This window comes from Aquarana catesbeiana, unplaced genomic scaffold (assembly GCF_042186555.1).
Source record: "Aquarana catesbeiana isolate 2022-GZ unplaced genomic scaffold, ASM4218655v1 unanchor73, whole genome shotgun sequence".
NCBI classification, from domain to species: Eukaryota; Metazoa; Chordata; class Amphibia; order Anura; family Ranidae; genus Aquarana; species Aquarana catesbeiana.
In genome coordinates, this window is record NW_027362732.1 from 21,468 (window position 1) to 42,079 (window position 20,612).

At 54.4% G+C, this 20,612-nt stretch overlaps 30 non-coding genes across 30 annotated transcripts; all 30 read right to left on the bottom strand.

Moving 5' to 3' along the window:
* Positions 1-412: 412 nt before the first annotated feature.
* LOC141122719 (U1 spliceosomal RNA) lies at positions 413-576 on the bottom strand. The gene has a single exon (XR_012240723.1). It is a non-coding gene; the product is annotated as a U1 spliceosomal RNA (small nuclear RNA).
* A 527-nt stretch (positions 577-1,103) lies between these two features.
* LOC141122720 (U1 spliceosomal RNA) lies at positions 1,104-1,267 on the bottom strand. The gene has a single exon (XR_012240724.1). It is a non-coding gene; the product is annotated as a U1 spliceosomal RNA (small nuclear RNA).
* A 527-nt stretch (positions 1,268-1,794) lies between these two features.
* On the bottom strand, positions 1,795-1,958 carry LOC141122721 (U1 spliceosomal RNA). Its single transcript, XR_012240725.1, has one exon. It is a non-coding gene; the product is annotated as a U1 spliceosomal RNA (small nuclear RNA).
* A 527-nt stretch (positions 1,959-2,485) lies between these two features.
* LOC141122722 (U1 spliceosomal RNA) lies at positions 2,486-2,649 on the bottom strand. The gene has a single exon (XR_012240726.1). It is a non-coding gene; the product is annotated as a U1 spliceosomal RNA (small nuclear RNA).
* Positions 2,650-3,176: 527 nt separating this feature from the next.
* Positions 3,177-3,340, bottom strand: LOC141122724 (U1 spliceosomal RNA). Its single transcript, XR_012240728.1, has one exon. It is a non-coding gene; the product is annotated as a U1 spliceosomal RNA (small nuclear RNA).
* Positions 3,341-3,867: 527 nt separating this feature from the next.
* On the bottom strand, positions 3,868-4,031 carry LOC141122725 (U1 spliceosomal RNA). Its single transcript, XR_012240729.1, has one exon. It is a non-coding gene; the product is annotated as a U1 spliceosomal RNA (small nuclear RNA).
* Positions 4,032-4,558: 527 nt separating this feature from the next.
* Positions 4,559-4,722, bottom strand: LOC141122726 (U1 spliceosomal RNA). Its single transcript, XR_012240730.1, has one exon. It is a non-coding gene; the product is annotated as a U1 spliceosomal RNA (small nuclear RNA).
* Positions 4,723-5,249: 527 nt separating this feature from the next.
* LOC141122727 (U1 spliceosomal RNA) lies at positions 5,250-5,413 on the bottom strand. The gene has a single exon (XR_012240731.1). It is a non-coding gene; the product is annotated as a U1 spliceosomal RNA (small nuclear RNA).
* Positions 5,414-5,940: 527 nt separating this feature from the next.
* Positions 5,941-6,104, bottom strand: LOC141122728 (U1 spliceosomal RNA). Its single transcript, XR_012240732.1, has one exon. It is a non-coding gene; the product is annotated as a U1 spliceosomal RNA (small nuclear RNA).
* Positions 6,105-6,631: 527 nt separating this feature from the next.
* LOC141122729 (U1 spliceosomal RNA) lies at positions 6,632-6,795 on the bottom strand. The gene has a single exon (XR_012240733.1). It is a non-coding gene; the product is annotated as a U1 spliceosomal RNA (small nuclear RNA).
* Positions 6,796-7,322: 527 nt separating this feature from the next.
* LOC141122730 (U1 spliceosomal RNA) lies at positions 7,323-7,486 on the bottom strand. Its single transcript, XR_012240734.1, has one exon. It is a non-coding gene; the product is annotated as a U1 spliceosomal RNA (small nuclear RNA).
* Positions 7,487-8,013: 527 nt separating this feature from the next.
* Positions 8,014-8,177, bottom strand: LOC141122731 (U1 spliceosomal RNA). Its single transcript, XR_012240735.1, has one exon. It is a non-coding gene; the product is annotated as a U1 spliceosomal RNA (small nuclear RNA).
* Positions 8,178-8,704: 527 nt separating this feature from the next.
* Positions 8,705-8,868, bottom strand: LOC141122732 (U1 spliceosomal RNA). The gene has a single exon (XR_012240736.1). It is a non-coding gene; the product is annotated as a U1 spliceosomal RNA (small nuclear RNA).
* A 527-nt stretch (positions 8,869-9,395) lies between these two features.
* Positions 9,396-9,559, bottom strand: LOC141122733 (U1 spliceosomal RNA). Its single transcript, XR_012240737.1, has one exon. It is a non-coding gene; the product is annotated as a U1 spliceosomal RNA (small nuclear RNA).
* A 527-nt stretch (positions 9,560-10,086) lies between these two features.
* LOC141122735 (U1 spliceosomal RNA) lies at positions 10,087-10,250 on the bottom strand. Its single transcript, XR_012240739.1, has one exon. It is a non-coding gene; the product is annotated as a U1 spliceosomal RNA (small nuclear RNA).
* Positions 10,251-10,777: 527 nt separating this feature from the next.
* LOC141122736 (U1 spliceosomal RNA) lies at positions 10,778-10,941 on the bottom strand. The gene has a single exon (XR_012240740.1). It is a non-coding gene; the product is annotated as a U1 spliceosomal RNA (small nuclear RNA).
* A 527-nt stretch (positions 10,942-11,468) lies between these two features.
* Positions 11,469-11,632, bottom strand: LOC141122737 (U1 spliceosomal RNA). The gene has a single exon (XR_012240741.1). It is a non-coding gene; the product is annotated as a U1 spliceosomal RNA (small nuclear RNA).
* A 526-nt stretch (positions 11,633-12,158) lies between these two features.
* LOC141122686 (U1 spliceosomal RNA) lies at positions 12,159-12,322 on the bottom strand. The gene has a single exon (XR_012240692.1). It is a non-coding gene; the product is annotated as a U1 spliceosomal RNA (small nuclear RNA).
* A 527-nt stretch (positions 12,323-12,849) lies between these two features.
* On the bottom strand, positions 12,850-13,013 carry LOC141122738 (U1 spliceosomal RNA). The gene has a single exon (XR_012240742.1). It is a non-coding gene; the product is annotated as a U1 spliceosomal RNA (small nuclear RNA).
* A 526-nt stretch (positions 13,014-13,539) lies between these two features.
* On the bottom strand, positions 13,540-13,706 carry LOC141122689 (U1 spliceosomal RNA). Its single transcript, XR_012240695.1, has one exon. It is a non-coding gene; the product is annotated as a U1 spliceosomal RNA (small nuclear RNA).
* Positions 13,707-14,234: 528 nt separating this feature from the next.
* On the bottom strand, positions 14,235-14,398 carry LOC141122676 (U1 spliceosomal RNA). Its single transcript, XR_012240683.1, has one exon. It is a non-coding gene; the product is annotated as a U1 spliceosomal RNA (small nuclear RNA).
* A 527-nt stretch (positions 14,399-14,925) lies between these two features.
* LOC141122739 (U1 spliceosomal RNA) lies at positions 14,926-15,089 on the bottom strand. The gene has a single exon (XR_012240743.1). It is a non-coding gene; the product is annotated as a U1 spliceosomal RNA (small nuclear RNA).
* Positions 15,090-15,616: 527 nt separating this feature from the next.
* On the bottom strand, positions 15,617-15,780 carry LOC141122677 (U1 spliceosomal RNA). The gene has a single exon (XR_012240684.1). It is a non-coding gene; the product is annotated as a U1 spliceosomal RNA (small nuclear RNA).
* A 526-nt stretch (positions 15,781-16,306) lies between these two features.
* Positions 16,307-16,470, bottom strand: LOC141122678 (U1 spliceosomal RNA). The gene has a single exon (XR_012240685.1). It is a non-coding gene; the product is annotated as a U1 spliceosomal RNA (small nuclear RNA).
* Positions 16,471-16,996: 526 nt separating this feature from the next.
* Positions 16,997-17,160, bottom strand: LOC141122679 (U1 spliceosomal RNA). The gene has a single exon (XR_012240686.1). It is a non-coding gene; the product is annotated as a U1 spliceosomal RNA (small nuclear RNA).
* Positions 17,161-17,687: 527 nt separating this feature from the next.
* Positions 17,688-17,851, bottom strand: LOC141122680 (U1 spliceosomal RNA). Its single transcript, XR_012240687.1, has one exon. It is a non-coding gene; the product is annotated as a U1 spliceosomal RNA (small nuclear RNA).
* Positions 17,852-18,378: 527 nt separating this feature from the next.
* LOC141122681 (U1 spliceosomal RNA) lies at positions 18,379-18,542 on the bottom strand. Its single transcript, XR_012240688.1, has one exon. It is a non-coding gene; the product is annotated as a U1 spliceosomal RNA (small nuclear RNA).
* A 526-nt stretch (positions 18,543-19,068) lies between these two features.
* LOC141122683 (U1 spliceosomal RNA) lies at positions 19,069-19,232 on the bottom strand. Its single transcript, XR_012240690.1, has one exon. It is a non-coding gene; the product is annotated as a U1 spliceosomal RNA (small nuclear RNA).
* Positions 19,233-19,759: 527 nt separating this feature from the next.
* On the bottom strand, positions 19,760-19,923 carry LOC141122685 (U1 spliceosomal RNA). The gene has a single exon (XR_012240691.1). It is a non-coding gene; the product is annotated as a U1 spliceosomal RNA (small nuclear RNA).
* Positions 19,924-20,450: 527 nt separating this feature from the next.
* Positions 20,451-20,612, bottom strand: LOC141122688 (U1 spliceosomal RNA; the record flags this gene model as incomplete). Its single annotated transcript, XR_012240694.1, has 1 exon — positions 20,451-20,612. It is a non-coding gene; the product is annotated as a U1 spliceosomal RNA (small nuclear RNA).

Sequence of the window (20,612 nt, forward strand, 5' to 3'; positions counted from 1 at the left end):
CAAGGCACATTATCCCTGTGAACAGTCAGGCGTATTGGTTCCTTTTTGGTAGCCCTCCTGGGAAGCCTCTGAAAATGTCTTTATGCACGCAAGGGGTTTACAACCAGGCTCCCAAGCTACACTGCAGCACACATATATTTGCATAGAGGGGCGGCGGACTAAGCATCCAGGCACGAGGCAGCTTTGTTCTGCGAAACTAGGCCCGCGGCGAGCCCATAGCATAGGGATATGGAAAGCATGCAGCATACAGATATGGGTTTGATGCAGGAGAAGTGGCTGACGCGTTGAACCCTCGTAGAAGGCCCCGCACAGACCCCACCTGAGACAGGAACAGGTGGCTGGAGGAAACCTTGTAGAAACGATAAAGGCCCCGTAGTTTCTTTCGTCAAGCTGTCTTTTGACCAGGAATAATCAGGGGAAAGCGCGAACGCAGTCCCCCACTACCACAAATTATGCAGTCGAGTTTCCTGCATTTGAGGAAATCGCAGGGGTCAGCACAGCCGGAGTGCAATGGCCGAGCCTCGCCCTGGGAGAACCACCTTCATGATCATGGTATCTCCCCTGCCAGGTAAGTATGAGTCGGAATCGTCACTCTAGCACCCCCCGGTCAGGGGCACGCCTCCACCAGGTTATGGAGGGGCTTTCTGGGTGCCTGCTGGCAAACTAGCCTCAGTCGCAGCTATTCCATCAGCAAGGCACATTATCCCTGTGAACAGTCAGGCGTATTGGTTCCTTTTTGGTAGCCCTCCTGGGAAGCCTCTGAAAATGTCTTTATGCACGCAAGGGGTTTACAACCAGGCTCCCAAGCTACACTGCAGCACACATATATTTGCATAGAGGGGCGGCGGACTAAGCATCCAGGCACGAGGCAGCTTTGTTCTGCGAAACTAGGCCCGCGGCGAGCCCATAGCATAGGGATATGGAAAGCATGCAGCATACAGATATGGGTTTGATGCAGGAGAAGTGGCTGACGCGTTGAACCCTCGTAGAAGGCCCCGCACAGACCCCACCTGAGACAGGAACAGGTGGCTGGAGGAAACCTTGTAGAAACGATAAAGGCCCCGTAGTTTCTTTCGTCAAGCTGTCTTTTGACCAGGAATAATCAGGGGAAAGCGCGAACGCAGTCCCCCACTACCACAAATTATGCAGTCGAGTTTCCTGCATTTGAGGAAATCGCAGGGGTCAGCACAGCCGGAGTGCAATGGCCGAGCCTCGCCCTGGGAGAACCACCTTCATGATCATGGTATCTCCCCTGCCAGGTAAGTATGAGTCGGAATCGTCACTCTAGCACCCCCCGGTCAGGGGCACGCCTCCACCAGGTTATGGAGGGGCTTTCTGGGTGCCTGCTGGCAAACTAGCCTCAGTCGCAGCTATTCCATCAGCAAGGCACATTATCCCTGTGAACAGTCAGGCGTATTGGTTCCTTTTTGGTAGCCCTCCTGGGAAGCCTCTGAAAATGTCTTTATGCACGCAAGGGGTTTACAACCAGGCTCCCAAGCTACACTGCAGCACACATATATTTGCATAGAGGGGCGGCGGACTAAGCATCCAGGCACGAGGCAGCTTTGTTCTGCGAAACTAGGCCCGCGGCGAGCCCATAGCATAGGGATATGGAAAGCATGCAGCATACAGATATGGGTTTGATGCAGGAGAAGTGGCTGACGCGTTGAACCCTCGTAGAAGGCCCCGCACAGACCCCACCTGAGACAGGAACAGGTGGCTGGAGGAAACCTTGTAGAAACGATAAAGGCCCCGTAGTTTCTTTCGTCAAGCTGTCTTTTGACCAGGAATAATCAGGGGAAAGCGCGAACGCAGTCCCCCACTACCACAAATTATGCAGTCGAGTTTCCTGCATTTGAGGAAATCGCAGGGGTCAGCACAGCCGGAGTGCAATGGCCGAGCCTCGCCCTGGGAGAACCACCTTCATGATCATGGTATCTCCCCTGCCAGGTAAGTATGAGTCGGAATCGTCACTCTAGCACCCCCCGGTCAGGGGCACGCCTCCACCAGGTTATGGAGGGGCTTTCTGGGTGCCTGCTGGCAAACTAGCCTCAGTCGCAGCTATTCCATCAGCAAGGCACATTATCCCTGTGAACAGTCAGGCGTATTGGTTCCTTTTTGGTAGCCCTCCTGGGAAGCCTCTGAAAATGTCTTTATGCACGCAAGGGGTTTACAACCAGGCTCCCAAGCTACACTGCAGCACACATATATTTGCATAGAGGGGCGGCGGACTAAGCATCCAGGCACGAGGCAGCTTTGTTCTGCGAAACTAGGCCCGCGGCGAGCCCATAGCATAGGGATATGGAAAGCATGCAGCATACAGATATGGGTTTGATGCAGGAGAAGTGGCTGACGCGTTGAACCCTCGTAGAAGGCCCCGCACAGACCCCACCTGAGACAGGAACAGGTGGCTGGAGGAAACCTTGTAGAAACGATAAAGGCCCCGTAGTTTCTTTCGTCAAGCTGTCTTTTGACCAGGAATAATCAGGGGAAAGCGCGAACGCAGTCCCCCACTACCACAAATTATGCAGTCGAGTTTCCTGCATTTGAGGAAATCGCAGGGGTCAGCACAGCCGGAGTGCAATGGCCGAGCCTCGCCCTGGGAGAACCACCTTCATGATCATGGTATCTCCCCTGCCAGGTAAGTATGAGTCGGAATCGTCACTCTAGCACCCCCCGGTCAGGGGCACGCCTCCACCAGGTTATGGAGGGGCTTTCTGGGTGCCTGCTGGCAAACTAGCCTCAGTCGCAGCTATTCCATCAGCAAGGCACATTATCCCTGTGAACAGTCAGGCGTATTGGTTCCTTTTTGGTAGCCCTCCTGGGAAGCCTCTGAAAATGTCTTTATGCACGCAAGGGGTTTACAACCAGGCTCCCAAGCTACACTGCAGCACACATATATTTGCATAGAGGGGCGGCGGACTAAGCATCCAGGCACGAGGCAGCTTTGTTCTGCGAAACTAGGCCCGCGGCGAGCCCATAGCATAGGGATATGGAAAGCATGCAGCATACAGATATGGGTTTGATGCAGGAGAAGTGGCTGACGCGTTGAACCCTCGTAGAAGGCCCCGCACAGACCCCACCTGAGACAGGAACAGGTGGCTGGAGGAAACCTTGTAGAAACGATAAAGGCCCCGTAGTTTCTTTCGTCAAGCTGTCTTTTGACCAGGAATAATCAGGGGAAAGCGCGAACGCAGTCCCCCACTACCACAAATTATGCAGTCGAGTTTCCTGCATTTGAGGAAATCGCAGGGGTCAGCACAGCCGGAGTGCAATGGCCGAGCCTCGCCCTGGGAGAACCACCTTCATGATCATGGTATCTCCCCTGCCAGGTAAGTATGAGTCGGAATCGTCACTCTAGCACCCCCCGGTCAGGGGCACGCCTCCACCAGGTTATGGAGGGGCTTTCTGGGTGCCTGCTGGCAAACTAGCCTCAGTCGCAGCTATTCCATCAGCAAGGCACATTATCCCTGTGAACAGTCAGGCGTATTGGTTCCTTTTTGGTAGCCCTCCTGGGAAGCCTCTGAAAATGTCTTTATGCACGCAAGGGGTTTACAACCAGGCTCCCAAGCTACACTGCAGCACACATATATTTGCATAGAGGGGCGGCGGACTAAGCATCCAGGCACGAGGCAGCTTTGTTCTGCGAAACTAGGCCCGCGGCGAGCCCATAGCATAGGGATATGGAAAGCATGCAGCATACAGATATGGGTTTGATGCAGGAGAAGTGGCTGACGCGTTGAACCCTCGTAGAAGGCCCCGCACAGACCCCACCTGAGACAGGAACAGGTGGCTGGAGGAAACCTTGTAGAAACGATAAAGGCCCCGTAGTTTCTTTCGTCAAGCTGTCTTTTGACCAGGAATAATCAGGGGAAAGCGCGAACGCAGTCCCCCACTACCACAAATTATGCAGTCGAGTTTCCTGCATTTGAGGAAATCGCAGGGGTCAGCACAGCCGGAGTGCAATGGCCGAGCCTCGCCCTGGGAGAACCACCTTCATGATCATGGTATCTCCCCTGCCAGGTAAGTATGAGTCGGAATCGTCACTCTAGCACCCCCCGGTCAGGGGCACGCCTCCACCAGGTTATGGAGGGGCTTTCTGGGTGCCTGCTGGCAAACTAGCCTCAGTCGCAGCTATTCCATCAGCAAGGCACATTATCCCTGTGAACAGTCAGGCGTATTGGTTCCTTTTTGGTAGCCCTCCTGGGAAGCCTCTGAAAATGTCTTTATGCACGCAAGGGGTTTACAACCAGGCTCCCAAGCTACACTGCAGCACACATATATTTGCATAGAGGGGCGGCGGACTAAGCATCCAGGCACGAGGCAGCTTTGTTCTGCGAAACTAGGCCCGCGGCGAGCCCATAGCATAGGGATATGGAAAGCATGCAGCATACAGATATGGGTTTGATGCAGGAGAAGTGGCTGACGCGTTGAACCCTCGTAGAAGGCCCCGCACAGACCCCACCTGAGACAGGAACAGGTGGCTGGAGGAAACCTTGTAGAAACGATAAAGGCCCCGTAGTTTCTTTCGTCAAGCTGTCTTTTGACCAGGAATAATCAGGGGAAAGCGCGAACGCAGTCCCCCACTACCACAAATTATGCAGTCGAGTTTCCTGCATTTGAGGAAATCGCAGGGGTCAGCACAGCCGGAGTGCAATGGCCGAGCCTCGCCCTGGGAGAACCACCTTCATGATCATGGTATCTCCCCTGCCAGGTAAGTATGAGTCGGAATCGTCACTCTAGCACCCCCCGGTCAGGGGCACGCCTCCACCAGGTTATGGAGGGGCTTTCTGGGTGCCTGCTGGCAAACTAGCCTCAGTCGCAGCTATTCCATCAGCAAGGCACATTATCCCTGTGAACAGTCAGGCGTATTGGTTCCTTTTTGGTAGCCCTCCTGGGAAGCCTCTGAAAATGTCTTTATGCACGCAAGGGGTTTACAACCAGGCTCCCAAGCTACACTGCAGCACACATATATTTGCATAGAGGGGCGGCGGACTAAGCATCCAGGCACGAGGCAGCTTTGTTCTGCGAAACTAGGCCCGCGGCGAGCCCATAGCATAGGGATATGGAAAGCATGCAGCATACAGATATGGGTTTGATGCAGGAGAAGTGGCTGACGCGTTGAACCCTCGTAGAAGGCCCCGCACAGACCCCACCTGAGACAGGAACAGGTGGCTGGAGGAAACCTTGTAGAAACGATAAAGGCCCCGTAGTTTCTTTCGTCAAGCTGTCTTTTGACCAGGAATAATCAGGGGAAAGCGCGAACGCAGTCCCCCACTACCACAAATTATGCAGTCGAGTTTCCTGCATTTGAGGAAATCGCAGGGGTCAGCACAGCCGGAGTGCAATGGCCGAGCCTCGCCCTGGGAGAACCACCTTCATGATCATGGTATCTCCCCTGCCAGGTAAGTATGAGTCGGAATCGTCACTCTAGCACCCCCCGGTCAGGGGCACGCCTCCACCAGGTTATGGAGGGGCTTTCTGGGTGCCTGCTGGCAAACTAGCCTCAGTCGCAGCTATTCCATCAGCAAGGCACATTATCCCTGTGAACAGTCAGGCGTATTGGTTCCTTTTTGGTAGCCCTCCTGGGAAGCCTCTGAAAATGTCTTTATGCACGCAAGGGGTTTACAACCAGGCTCCCAAGCTACACTGCAGCACACATATATTTGCATAGAGGGGCGGCGGACTAAGCATCCAGGCACGAGGCAGCTTTGTTCTGCGAAACTAGGCCCGCGGCGAGCCCATAGCATAGGGATATGGAAAGCATGCAGCATACAGATATGGGTTTGATGCAGGAGAAGTGGCTGACGCGTTGAACCCTCGTAGAAGGCCCCGCACAGACCCCACCTGAGACAGGAACAGGTGGCTGGAGGAAACCTTGTAGAAACGATAAAGGCCCCGTAGTTTCTTTCGTCAAGCTGTCTTTTGACCAGGAATAATCAGGGGAAAGCGCGAACGCAGTCCCCCACTACCACAAATTATGCAGTCGAGTTTCCTGCATTTGAGGAAATCGCAGGGGTCAGCACAGCCGGAGTGCAATGGCCGAGCCTCGCCCTGGGAGAACCACCTTCATGATCATGGTATCTCCCCTGCCAGGTAAGTATGAGTCGGAATCGTCACTCTAGCACCCCCCGGTCAGGGGCACGCCTCCACCAGGTTATGGAGGGGCTTTCTGGGTGCCTGCTGGCAAACTAGCCTCAGTCGCAGCTATTCCATCAGCAAGGCACATTATCCCTGTGAACAGTCAGGCGTATTGGTTCCTTTTTGGTAGCCCTCCTGGGAAGCCTCTGAAAATGTCTTTATGCACGCAAGGGGTTTACAACCAGGCTCCCAAGCTACACTGCAGCACACATATATTTGCATAGAGGGGCGGCGGACTAAGCATCCAGGCACGAGGCAGCTTTGTTCTGCGAAACTAGGCCCGCGGCGAGCCCATAGCATAGGGATATGGAAAGCATGCAGCATACAGATATGGGTTTGATGCAGGAGAAGTGGCTGACGCGTTGAACCCTCGTAGAAGGCCCCGCACAGACCCCACCTGAGACAGGAACAGGTGGCTGGAGGAAACCTTGTAGAAACGATAAAGGCCCCGTAGTTTCTTTCGTCAAGCTGTCTTTTGACCAGGAATAATCAGGGGAAAGCGCGAACGCAGTCCCCCACTACCACAAATTATGCAGTCGAGTTTCCTGCATTTGAGGAAATCGCAGGGGTCAGCACAGCCGGAGTGCAATGGCCGAGCCTCGCCCTGGGAGAACCACCTTCATGATCATGGTATCTCCCCTGCCAGGTAAGTATGAGTCGGAATCGTCACTCTAGCACCCCCCGGTCAGGGGCACGCCTCCACCAGGTTATGGAGGGGCTTTCTGGGTGCCTGCTGGCAAACTAGCCTCAGTCGCAGCTATTCCATCAGCAAGGCACATTATCCCTGTGAACAGTCAGGCGTATTGGTTCCTTTTTGGTAGCCCTCCTGGGAAGCCTCTGAAAATGTCTTTATGCACGCAAGGGGTTTACAACCAGGCTCCCAAGCTACACTGCAGCACACATATATTTGCATAGAGGGGCGGCGGACTAAGCATCCAGGCACGAGGCAGCTTTGTTCTGCGAAACTAGGCCCGCGGCGAGCCCATAGCATAGGGATATGGAAAGCATGCAGCATACAGATATGGGTTTGATGCAGGAGAAGTGGCTGACGCGTTGAACCCTCGTAGAAGGCCCCGCACAGACCCCACCTGAGACAGGAACAGGTGGCTGGAGGAAACCTTGTAGAAACGATAAAGGCCCCGTAGTTTCTTTCGTCAAGCTGTCTTTTGACCAGGAATAATCAGGGGAAAGCGCGAACGCAGTCCCCCACTACCACAAATTATGCAGTCGAGTTTCCTGCATTTGAGGAAATCGCAGGGGTCAGCACAGCCGGAGTGCAATGGCCGAGCCTCGCCCTGGGAGAACCACCTTCATGATCATGGTATCTCCCCTGCCAGGTAAGTATGAGTCGGAATCGTCACTCTAGCACCCCCCGGTCAGGGGCACGCCTCCACCAGGTTATGGAGGGGCTTTCTGGGTGCCTGCTGGCAAACTAGCCTCAGTCGCAGCTATTCCATCAGCAAGGCACATTATCCCTGTGAACAGTCAGGCGTATTGGTTCCTTTTTGGTAGCCCTCCTGGGAAGCCTCTGAAAATGTCTTTATGCACGCAAGGGGTTTACAACCAGGCTCCCAAGCTACACTGCAGCACACATATATTTGCATAGAGGGGCGGCGGACTAAGCATCCAGGCACGAGGCAGCTTTGTTCTGCGAAACTAGGCCCGCGGCGAGCCCATAGCATAGGGATATGGAAAGCATGCAGCATACAGATATGGGTTTGATGCAGGAGAAGTGGCTGACGCGTTGAACCCTCGTAGAAGGCCCCGCACAGACCCCACCTGAGACAGGAACAGGTGGCTGGAGGAAACCTTGTAGAAACGATAAAGGCCCCGTAGTTTCTTTCGTCAAGCTGTCTTTTGACCAGGAATAATCAGGGGAAAGCGCGAACGCAGTCCCCCACTACCACAAATTATGCAGTCGAGTTTCCTGCATTTGAGGAAATCGCAGGGGTCAGCACAGCCGGAGTGCAATGGCCGAGCCTCGCCCTGGGAGAACCACCTTCATGATCATGGTATCTCCCCTGCCAGGTAAGTATGAGTCGGAATCGTCACTCTAGCACCCCCCGGTCAGGGGCACGCCTCCACCAGGTTATGGAGGGGCTTTCTGGGTGCCTGCTGGCAAACTAGCCTCAGTCGCAGCTATTCCATCAGCAAGGCACATTATCCCTGTGAACAGTCAGGCGTATTGGTTCCTTTTTGGTAGCCCTCCTGGGAAGCCTCTGAAAATGTCTTTATGCACGCAAGGGGTTTACAACCAGGCTCCCAAGCTACACTGCAGCACACATATATTTGCATAGAGGGGCGGCGGACTAAGCATCCAGGCACGAGGCAGCTTTGTTCTGCGAAACTAGGCCCGCGGCGAGCCCATAGCATAGGGATATGGAAAGCATGCAGCATACAGATATGGGTTTGATGCAGGAGAAGTGGCTGACGCGTTGAACCCTCGTAGAAGGCCCCGCACAGACCCCACCTGAGACAGGAACAGGTGGCTGGAGGAAACCTTGTAGAAACGATAAAGGCCCCGTAGTTTCTTTCGTCAAGCTGTCTTTTGACCAGGAATAATCAGGGGAAAGCGCGAACGCAGTCCCCCACTACCACAAATTATGCAGTCGAGTTTCCTGCATTTGAGGAAATCGCAGGGGTCAGCACAGCCGGAGTGCAATGGCCGAGCCTCGCCCTGGGAGAACCACCTTCATGATCATGGTATCTCCCCTGCCAGGTAAGTATGAGTCGGAATCGTCACTCTAGCACCCCCCGGTCAGGGGCACGCCTCCACCAGGTTATGGAGGGGCTTTCTGGGTGCCTGCTGGCAAACTAGCCTCAGTCGCAGCTATTCCATCAGCAAGGCACATTATCCCTGTGAACAGTCAGGCGTATTGGTTCCTTTTTGGTAGCCCTCCTGGGAAGCCTCTGAAAATGTCTTTATGCACGCAAGGGGTTTACAACCAGGCTCCCAAGCTACACTGCAGCACACATATATTTGCATAGAGGGGCGGCGGACTAAGCATCCAGGCACGAGGCAGCTTTGTTCTGCGAAACTAGGCCCGCGGCGAGCCCATAGCATAGGGATATGGAAAGCATGCAGCATACAGATATGGGTTTGATGCAGGAGAAGTGGCTGACGCGTTGAACCCTCGTAGAAGGCCCCGCACAGACCCCACCTGAGACAGGAACAGGTGGCTGGAGGAAACCTTGTAGAAACGATAAAGGCCCCGTAGTTTCTTTCGTCAAGCTGTCTTTTGACCAGGAATAATCAGGGGAAAGCGCGAACGCAGTCCCCCACTACCACAAATTATGCAGTCGAGTTTCCTGCATTTGAGGAAATCGCAGGGGTCAGCACAGCCGGAGTGCAATGGCCGAGCCTCGCCCTGGGAGAACCACCTTCATGATCATGGTATCTCCCCTGCCAGGTAAGTATGAGTCGGAATCGTCACTCTAGCACCCCCCGGTCAGGGGCACGCCTCCACCAGGTTATGGAGGGGCTTTCTGGGTGCCTGCTGGCAAACTAGCCTCAGTCGCAGCTATTCCATCAGCAAGGCACATTATCCCTGTGAACAGTCAGGCGTATTGGTTCCTTTTTGGTAGCCCTCCTGGGAAGCCTCTGAAAATGTCTTTATGCACGCAAGGGGTTTACAACCAGGCTCCCAAGCTACACTGCAGCACACATATATTTGCATAGAGGGGCGGCGGACTAAGCATCCAGGCACGAGGCAGCTTTGTTCTGCGAAACTAGGCCCGCGGCGAGCCCATAGCATAGGGATATGGAAAGCATGCAGCATACAGATATGGGTTTGATGCAGGAGAAGTGGCTGACGCGTTGAACCCTCGTAGAAGGCCCCGCACAGACCCCACCTGAGACAGGAACAGGTGGCTGGAGGAAACCTTGTAGAAACGATAAAGGCCCCGTAGTTTCTTTCGTCAAGCTGTCTTTTGACCAGGAATAATCAGGGGAAAGCGCGAACGCAGTCCCCCACTACCACAAATTATGCAGTCGAGTTTCCTGCATTTGAGGAAATCGCAGGGGTCAGCACAGCCGGAGTGCAATGGCCGAGCCTCGCCCTGGGAGAACCACCTTCATGATCATGGTATCTCCCCTGCCAGGTAAGTATGAGTCGGAATCGTCACTCTAGCACCCCCCGGTCAGGGGCACGCCTCCACCAGGTTATGGAGGGGCTTTCTGGGTGCCTGCTGGCAAACTAGCCTCAGTCGCAGCTATTCCATCAGCAAGGCACATTATCCCTGTGAACAGTCAGGCGTATTGGTTCCTTTTTGGTAGCCCTCCTGGGAAGCCTCTGAAAATGTCTTTATGCACGCAAGGGGTTTACAACCAGGCTCCCAAGCTACACTGCAGCACACATATATTTGCATAGAGGGGCGGCGGACTAAGCATCCAGGCACGAGGCAGCTTTGTTCTGCGAAACTAGGCCCGCGGCGAGCCCATAGCATAGGGATATGGAAAGCATGCAGCATACAGATATGGGTTTGATGCAGGAGAAGTGGCTGACGCGTTGAACCCTCGTAGAAGGCCCCGCACAGACCCCACCTGAGACAGGAACAGGTGGCTGGAGGAAACCTTGTAGAAACGATAAAGGCCCCGTAGTTTCTTTCGTCAAGCTGTCTTTTGACCAGGAATAATCAGGGGAAAGCGCGAACGCAGTCCCCCACTACCACAAATTATGCAGTCGAGTTTCCTGCATTTGAGGAAATCGCAGGGGTCAGCACAGCCGGAGTGCAATGGCCGAGCCTCGCCCTGGGAGAACCACCTTCATGATCATGGTATCTCCCCTGCCAGGTAAGTATGAGTCGGAATCGTCACTCTAGCACCCCCCGGTCAGGGGCACGCCTCCACCAGGTTATGGAGGGGCTTTCTGGGTGCCTGCTGGCAAACTAGCCTCAGTCGCAGCTATTCCATCAGCAAGGCACATTATCCCTGTGAACAGTCAGGCGTATTGGTTCCTTTTTGGTAGCCCTCCTGGGAAGCCTCTGAAAATGTCTTTATGCACGCAAGGGGTTTACAACCAGGCTCCCAAGCTACACTGCAGCACACATATATTTGCATAGAGGGGCGGCGGACTAAGCATCCAGGCACGAGGCAGCTTTGTTCTGCGAAACTAGGCCCGCGGCGAGCCCATAGCATAGGGATATGGAAAGCATGCAGCATACAGATATGGGTTTGATGCAGGAGAAGTGGCTGACGCGTTGAACCCTCGTAGAAGGCCCCGCACAGACCCCACCTGAGACAGGAACAGGTGGCTGGAGGAAACCTTGTAGAAACGATAAAGGCCCCGTAGTTTCTTTCGTCAAGCTGTCTTTTGACCAGGAATAATCAGGGGAAAGCGCGAACGCAGTCCCCCACTACCACAAATTATGCAGTCGAGTTTCCTGCATTTGAGGAAATCGCAGGGGTCAGCACAGCCGGAGTGCAATGGCCGAGCCTCGCCCTGGGAGAACCACCTTCATGATCATGGTATCTCCCCTGCCAGGTAAGTATGAGTCGGAATCGTCACTCTAGCACCCCCCGGTCAGGGGCACGCCTCCACCAGGTTATGGAGGGGCTTTCTGGGTGCCTGCTGGCAAACTAGCCTCAGTCGCAGCTATTCCATCAGCAAGGCACATTATCCCTGTGAACAGTCAGGCGTATTGGTTCCTTTTTGGTAGCCCTCCTGGGAAGCCTCTGAAAATGTCTTTATGCACGCAAGGGGTTTACAACCAGGCTCCCAAGCTACACTGCAGCACACATATATTTGCATAGAGGGGCGGCGGACTAAGCATCCAGGCACGAGGCAGCTTTGTTCTGCGAAACTAGGCCCGCGGCGAGCCCATAGCATAGGGATATGGAAAGCATGCAGCATACAGATATGGGTTTGATGCAGGAGAAGTGGCTGACGCGTTGAACCCTCGTAGAAGGCCCCGCACAGACCCCACCTGAGACAGGAACAGGTGGCTGGAGGAAACCTTGTAGAAACGATAAAGGCCCCGTAGTTTCTTTCGTCAAGCTGTCTTTTGACCAGGAATAATCAGGGAAAGCGCGAACGCAGTCCCCCACTACCACAAATTATGCAGTCGAGTTTCCTGCATTTGAGGAAATCGCAGGGGTCAGCACAGCCGGAGTGCAATGGCCGAGCCTCGCCCTGGGAGAACCACCTTCATGATCATGGTATCTCCCCTGCCAGGTAAGTATGAGTCGGAATCGTCACTCTAGCACCCCCCGGTCAGGGGCACGCCTCCACCAGGTTATGGAGGGGCTTTCTGGGTGCCTGCTGGCAAACTAGCCTCAGTCGCAGCTATTCCATCAGCAAGGCACATTATCCCTGTGAACAGTCAGGCGTATTGGTTCCTTTTTGGTAGCCCTCCTGGGAAGCCTCTGAAAATGTCTTTATGCACGCAAGGGGTTTACAACCAGGCTCCCAAGCTACACTGCAGCACACATATATTTGCATAGAGGGGCGGCGGACTAAGCATCCAGGCACGAGGCAGCTTTGTTCTGCGAAACTAGGCCCGCGGCGAGCCCATAGCATAGGGATATGGAAAGCATGCAGCATACAGATATGGGTTTGATGCAGGAGAAGTGGCTGACGCGTTGAACCCTCGTAGAAGGCCCCGCACAGACCCCACCTGAGACAGGAACAGGTGGCTGGAGGAAACCTTGTAGAAACGATAAAGGCCCCGTAGTTTCTTTCGTCAAGCTGTCTTTTGACCAGGAATAATCAGGGGAAAGCGCGAACGCAGTCCCCCACTACCACAAATTATGCAGTCGAGTTTCCTGCATTTGAGGAAATCGCAGGGGTCAGCACAGCCGGAGTGCAATGGCCGAGCCTCGCCCTGGGAGAACCACCTTCATGATCATGGTATCTCCCCTGCCAGGTAAGTATGAGTCGGAATCGTCACTCTAGCACCCCCCGGTCAGGGGCACGCCTCCACCAGGTTATGGAGGGGCTTTCTGGGTGCCTGCTGGCAAACTAGCCTCAGTCGCAGCTATTCCATCAGCAAGGCACATTATCCCTGTGAACAGTCAGGCGTATTGGTTCCTTTTTGGTAGCCCTCCTGGAAGCCTCTGAAAATGTCTTTATGCACGCAAGGGGTTTACAACCAGGCTCCCAAGCTACACTGCAGCACACATATATTTGCATAGAGGGGCGGCGGACTAAGCATCCAGGCACGAGGCAGCTTTGTTCTGCGAAACTAGGCCCGCGGCGAGCCCATAGCATAGGGATATGGAAAGCATGCAGCATACAGATATGGGTTTGATGCAGGAGAAGTGGCTGACGCGTTGAACCCTCGTAGAAGGCCCCGCACAGACCCCACCTGAGACAGGAACAGGTGGCTGGAGGAAACCTTGTAGAAACGATAAAGGCCCCGTAGTTTCTTTCGTCAAGCTGTCTTTTGACCAGGAATAATCAGGGGAAAGCGCGAACGCAGTCCCCCACTACCACAAATTATGCAGTCGAGTTTCCTGCATTTGAGGAAATCGCAGGGGTCAGCACAGCCGGAGTGCAATGGCCGAGCCTCGCCCTGGGAGAACCACCTTCATGATCATGGTATCTCCCCCTCGACCAGGTAAGTATGAGTCGGAATCGTCACTCTAGCACCCCCCGGTCAGGGGCACGCCTCCACCAGGTTATGGAGGGGCTTTCTGGGTGCCTGCTGGCAAACTAGCCTCAGTCGCAGCTATTCCATCAGCAAGGCACATTATCCCTGTGAACAGTCAGGCGTATTGGTTCCTTTTTGGTAGCCCTCCTGGGAAGCCTCTGAAAATGTCTTTATGCACGCAAGGGGTTTACAACCAGGCTCCCAAGCTACACTGCAGCACACATATATTTGCATAGAGGGGCGGCGGACTAAGCATCCAGGCACGAGGCAGCTTTGTTCTGCGAAACTAGGCCCGCGGCGAGCCCATAGCATAGGGATATGGAAAGCATGCAGCATACAGATATGGGTTTGATGCAGGAGAAGTGGCTGACGCGTTGAACCCTCGTAGAAGGCCCCGCACAGACCCCACCTGAGACAGGAACAGGTGGCTGGAGGAAACCTTGTAGAAACGATAAAGGCCCCGTAGTTTCTTTCGTCAAGCTGTCTTTTGACCAGGAATAATCAGGGGGAAAGCGCGAACGCAGTCCCCCACTACCACAAATTATGCAGTCGAGTTTCCTGCATTTGAGGAAATCGCAGGGGTCAGCACAGCCGGAGTGCAATGGCCGAGCCTCGCCCTGGGAGAACCACCTTCATGATCATGGTATCTCCCCTGCCAGGTAAGTATGAGTCGGAATCGTCACTCTAGCACCCCCCGGTCAGGGGCACGCCTCCACCAGGTTATGGAGGGGCTTTCTGGGTGCCTGCTGGCAAACTAGCCTCAGTCGCAGCTATTCCATCAGCAAGGCACATTATCCCTGTGAACAGTCAGGCGTATTGGTTCCTTTTTGGTAGCCCTCCTGGGAAGCCTCTGAAAATGTCTTTATGCACGCAAGGGGTTTACAACCAGGCTCCCAAGCTACACTGCAGCACACATATATTTGCATAGAGGGGCGGCGGACTAAGCATCCAGGCACGAGGCAGCTTTGTTCTGCGAAACTAGGCCCGCGGCGAGCCCATAGCATAGGGATATGGAAAGCATGCAGCATACAGATATGGGTTTGATGCAGGAGAAGTGGCTGACGCGTTGAACCCTCGTAGAAGGCCCCGCACAGACCCCACCTGAGACAGGAACAGGTGGCTGGAGGAAACCTTGTAGAAACGATAAAGGCCCCGTAGTTTCTTTCGTCAAGCTGTCTTTTGACCAGGAATAATCAGGGGAAAGCGCGAACGCAGTCCCCCACTACCACAAATTATGCAGTCGAGTTTCCTGCATTTGAGGAAATCGCAGGGGTCAGCACAGCCGGAGTGCAATGGCCGAGCCTCGCCCTGGGAGAACCACCTTCATGATCATGGTATCTCCCCTGCCAGGTAAGTATGAGTCGGAATCGTCACTCTAGCACCCCCCGGTCAGGGGCACGCCTCCACCAGGTTATGGAGGGGCTTTCTGGGTGCCTGCTGGCAAACTAGCCTCAGTCGCAGCTATTCCATCAGCAAGGCACATTATCCCTGTGAACAGTCAGGCGTATTGGTTCCTTTTTGGTAGCCCTCCTGGGAAGCCTCTGAAAATGTCTTTATGCACGCAAGGGGTTTACAACCAGGCTCCCAAGCTACACTGCAGCACACATATATTTGCATAGAGGGGCGGCGGACTAAGCATCCAGGCACGAGGCAGCTTTGTTCTGCGAAACTAGGCCCGCGGCGAGCCCATAGCATAGGGATATGGAAAGCATGCAGCATACAGATATGGGTTTGATGCAGGAGAAGTGGCTGACGCGTTGAACCCTCGTAGAAGGCCCCGCACAGACCCCACCTGAGACAGGAACAGGTGGCTGGAGGAAACCTTGTAGAAACGATAAAGGCCCCGTAGTTTCTTTCGTCAAGCTGTCTTTTGACCAGGAATAATCAGGGGAAAGCGCGAACGCAGTCCCCCACTACCACAAATTATGCAGTCGAGTTTCCTGCATTTGAGGAAATCGCAGGGGTCAGCACAGCCGGAGTGCAATGGCCGAGCCTCGCCCTGGGAGAACCACCTTCATGATCATGGTATCTCCCCTGCCAGGTAAGTATGAGTCGGAATCGTCACTCTAGCACCCCCCGGTCAGGGGCACGCCTCCACCAGGTTATGGAGGGGCTTTCTGGGTGCCTGCTGGCAAACTAGCCTCAGTCGCAGCTATTCCATCAGCAAGGCACATTATCCCTGTGAACAGTCAGGCGTATTGGTTCCTTTTTGGTAGCCCTCCTGGGAAGCCTCTGAAAATGTCTTTATGCACGCAAGGGGTTTACAACCAGGCTCCCAAGCTACACTGCAGCACACATATATTTGCATAGAGGGGCGGCGGACTAAGCATCCAGGCACGAGGCAGCTTTGTTCTGCGAAACTAGGCCGCGGCGAGCCCATAGCATAGGGATATGGAAAGCATGCAGCATACAGATATGGGTTTGATGCAGGAGAAGTGGCTGACGCGTTGAACCCTCGTAGAAGGCCCCGCACAGACCCCACCTGAGACAGGAACAGGTGGCTGGAGGAAACCTTGTAGAAACGATAAAGGCCCCGTAGTTTCTTTCGTCAAGCTGTCTTTTGACCAGGAATAATCAGGGGAAAGCGCGAACGCAGTCCCCCACTACCACAAATTATGCAGTCGAGTTTCCTGCATTTGAGGAAATCGCAGGGGTCAGCACAGCCGGAGTGCAATGGCCGAGCCTCGCCCTGGGAGAACCACCTTCATGATCATGGTATCTCCCCTGCCAGGTAAGTATGAGTCGGAATCGTCACTCTAGCACCCCCCGGTCAGGGGCACGCCTCCACCAGGTTATGGAGGGGCTTTCTGGGTGCCTGCTGGCAAACTAGCCTCAGTCGCAGCTATTCCATCAGCAAGGCACATTATCCCTGTGAACAGTCAGGCGTATTGGTTCCTTTTTGGTAGCCCTCCTGGGAAGCCTCTGAAAATGTCTTTATGCACGCAAGGGGTTTACAACCAGGCTCCCAAGCTACACTGCAGCACACATATATTTGCATAGAGGGGCGGCGGACTAAGCATCCAGGCACGAGGCAGCTTTGTTCTGCGAAACTAGGCCCGCGGCGAGCCCATAGCATAGGATATGGAAAGCATGCAGCATACAGATATGGGTTTGATGCAGGAGAAGTGGCTGACGCGTTGAACCCTCGTAGAAGGCCCCGCACAGACCCCACCTGAGACAGGAACAGGTGGCTGGAGGAAACCTTGTAGAAACGATAAAGGCCCCGTAGTTTCTTTCGTCAAGCTGTCTTTTGACCAGGAATAATCAGGGGAAAGCGCGAACGCAGTCCCCCACTACCACAAATTATGCAGTCGAGTTTCCTGCATTTGAGGAAATCGCAGGGGTCAGCACAGCCGGAGTGCAATGGCCGAGCCTCGCCCTGGGAGAACCACCTTCATGATCATGGTATCTCCCCTGCCAGGTAAGTATGAGTCGGAATCGTCACTCTAGCACCCCCCGGTCAGGGGCACGCCTCCACCAGGTTATGGAGGGGCTTTCTGGGTGCCTGCTGGCAAACTAGCCTCAGTCGCAGCTATTCCATCAGCAAGGCACATTATCCCTGTGAACAGTCAGGCGTATTGGTTCCTTTTTGGTAGCCCTCCTGGGAAGCCTCTGAAAATGTCTTTATGCACGCAAGGGGTTTACAACCAGGCTCCCAAGCTACACTGCAGCACACATATATTTGCATAGAGGGGCGGCGGACTAAGCATCCAGGCACGAGGCAGCTTTGTTCTGCGAAACTAGGCCCGCGGCGAGCCCATAGCATAGGGATATGGAAAGCATGCAGCATACAGATATGGGTTTGATGCAGGAGAAGTGGCTGACGCGTTGAACCCTCGTAGAAGGCCCCGCACAGACCCCACCTGAGACAGGAACAGGTGGCTGGAGGAAACCTTGTAGAAACGATAAAGGCCCCGTAGTTTCTTTCGTCAAGCTGTCTTTTGACCAGGAATAATCAGGGGAAAGCGCGAACGCAGTCCCCCACTACCACAAATTATGCAGTCGAGTTTCCTGCATTTGAGGAAATCGCAGGGGTCAGCACAGCCGGAGTGCAATGGCCGAGCCTCGCCCTGGGAGAACCACCTTCATGATCATGGTATCTCCCCTGCCAGGTAAGTATGAGTCGGAATCGTCACTCTAGCACCCCCCGGTCAGGGGCACGCCTCCACCAGGTTATGGAGGGGCTTTCTGGGTGCCTGCTGGCAAACTAGCCTCAGTCGCAGCTATTCCATCAGCAAGGCACATTATCCCTGTGAACAGTCAGGCGTATTGGTTCCTTTTTGGTAGCCCTCCTGGGAAGCCTCTGAAAATGTCTTTATGCACGCAAGGGGTTTACAACCAGGCTCCCAAGCTACACTGCAGCACACATATATTTGCATAGAGGGGCGGCGGACTAAGCATCCAGGCACGAGGCAGCTTTGTTCTGCGAAACTAGGCCCGCGGCGAGCCCATAGCATAGGGATATGGAAAGCATGCAGCATACAGATATGGGTTTGATGCAGGAGAAGTGGCTGACGCGTTGAACCCTCGTAGAAGGCCCCGCACAGACCCCACCTGAGACAGGAACAGGTGGCTGGAGGAAACCTTGTAGAAACGATAAAGGCCCCGTAGTTTCTTTCGTCAAGCTGTCTTTTGACCAGGAATAATCAGGGGAAAGCGCGAACGCAGTCCCCCACTACCACAAATTATGCAGTCGAGTTTCCTGCATTTGAGGAAATCGCAGGGGTCAGCACAGCCGGAGTGCAATGGCCGAGCCTCGCCCTGGGAGAACCACCTTCATGATCATGGTATCTCCCCTGCCAGGTAAGTATGAGTCGGAATCGTCACTCTAGCACCCCCCGGTCAGGGGCACGCCTCCACCAGGTTATGGAGGGGCTTTCTGGGTGCCTGCTGGCAAACTAGCCTCAGTCGCAGCTATTCCATCAGCAAGGCACATTATCCCTGTGAACAGTCAGGCGTATTGGTTCCTTTTGGTAGCCCTCCTGGGAAGCCTCTGAAAATGTCTTTATGCACGCAAGGGGTTTACAACCAGGCTCCCAAGCTACACTGCAGCACACATATATTTGCATAGAGGGGCGGCGGACTAAGCATCCAGGCACGAGGCAGCTTTGTTCTGCGAAACTAGGCCCGCGGCGAGCCCATAGCATAGGGATATGGAAAGCATGCAGCATACAGATATGGGTTTGATGCAGGAGAAGTGGCTGACGCGTTGAACCCTCGTAGAAGGCCCCGCACAGACCCCACCTGAGACAGGAACAGGTGGCTGGAGGAAACCTTGTAGAAACGATAAAGGCCCCGTAGTTTCTTTCGTCAAGCTGTCTTTTGACCAGGAATAATCAGGGGAAAGCGCGAACGCAGTCCCCCACTACCACAAATTATGCAGTCGAGTTTCCTGCATTTGAGGAAATCGCAGGGGTCAGCACAGCCGGAGTGCAATGGCCGAGCCTCGCCCTGGGAGAACCACCTTCATGATCATGGTATCTCCCCTGCCAGGTAAGTATGAGTCGGAATCGTCACTCTAGCACCCCCCGGTCAGGGGCACGCCTCCACCAGGTTATGGAGGGGCTTTCTGGGTGCCTGCTGGCAAACTAGCCTCAGTCGCAGCTATTCCATCAGCAAGGCACATTATCCCTGTGAACAGTCAGGCGTATTGGTTCCTTTTTGGTAGCCCTCCTGGGAAGCCTCTGAAAATGTCTTTATGCACGCAAGGGGTTTACAACCAGGCTCCCAAGCTACACTGCAGCACACATATATTTGCATAGAGGGGCGGCGGACTAAGCATCCAGGCACGAGGCAGCTTTGTTCTGCGAAACTAGGCCCGCGGCGAGCCCATAGCATAGGGATATGGAAAGCATGCAGCATACAGATATGGGTTTGATGCAGGAGAAGTGGCTGACGCGTTGAACCCTCGTAGAAGGCCCCGCACAGACCCCACCTGAGACAGGAACAGGTGGCTGGAGGAAACCTTGTAGAAACGATAAAGGCCCCGTAGTTTCTTTCGTCAAGCTGTCTTTTGACCAGGAATAATCAGGGGAAAGCGCGAACGCAGTCCCCCACTACCACAAATTATGCAGTCGAGTTTCCTGCATTTGAGGAAATCGCAGGGGTCAGCACAGCCGGAGTGCAATGGCCGAGCCTCGCCCTGGGAGAACCACCTTCATGATCATGGTATCTCCCCTGCCAGGTAAGTATGAGTCGGAATCGTCACTCTAGCACCCCCCGGTCAGGGGCACGCCTCCACCAGGTTATGGAGGGGCTTTCTGGGTGCCTGCTGGCAAACTAGCCTCAGTCGCAGCTATTCCATCAGCAAGGCACATTATCCCTGTGAACAGTCAGGCGTATTGGTTCCTTTTTGGTAGCCCTCCTGGGAAGCCTCTGAAAATGTCTTTATGCACGCAAGGGGTTTACAACCAGGCTCCCAAGCTACACTGCAGCACACATATATTTGCATAGAGGGGCGGCGGACTAAGCATCCAGGCACGAGGCAGCTTTGTTCTGCGAAACTAGGCCCGCGGCGAGCCCATAGCATAGGGATATGGAAAGCATGCAGCATACAGATATGGGTTTGATGCAGGAGAAGTGGCTGACGCGTTGAACCCTCGTAGAAGGCCCCGCACAGACCCCACCTGAGACAGGAACAGGTGGCTGGAGGAAACCTTGTAGAAACGATAAAGGCCCCGTAGTTTCTTTCGTCAAGCTGTCTTTTGACCAGGAATAATCAGGGGAAAGCGCGAACGCAGTCCCCCACTACCACAAATTATGCAGTCGAGTTTCCTGCATTTGAGGAAATCGCAGGGGTCAGCACAGCCGGAGTGCAATGGCCGAGCCTCGCCCTGGGAGAACCACCTTCATGATCATGGTATCTCCCCTGCCAGGTAAGT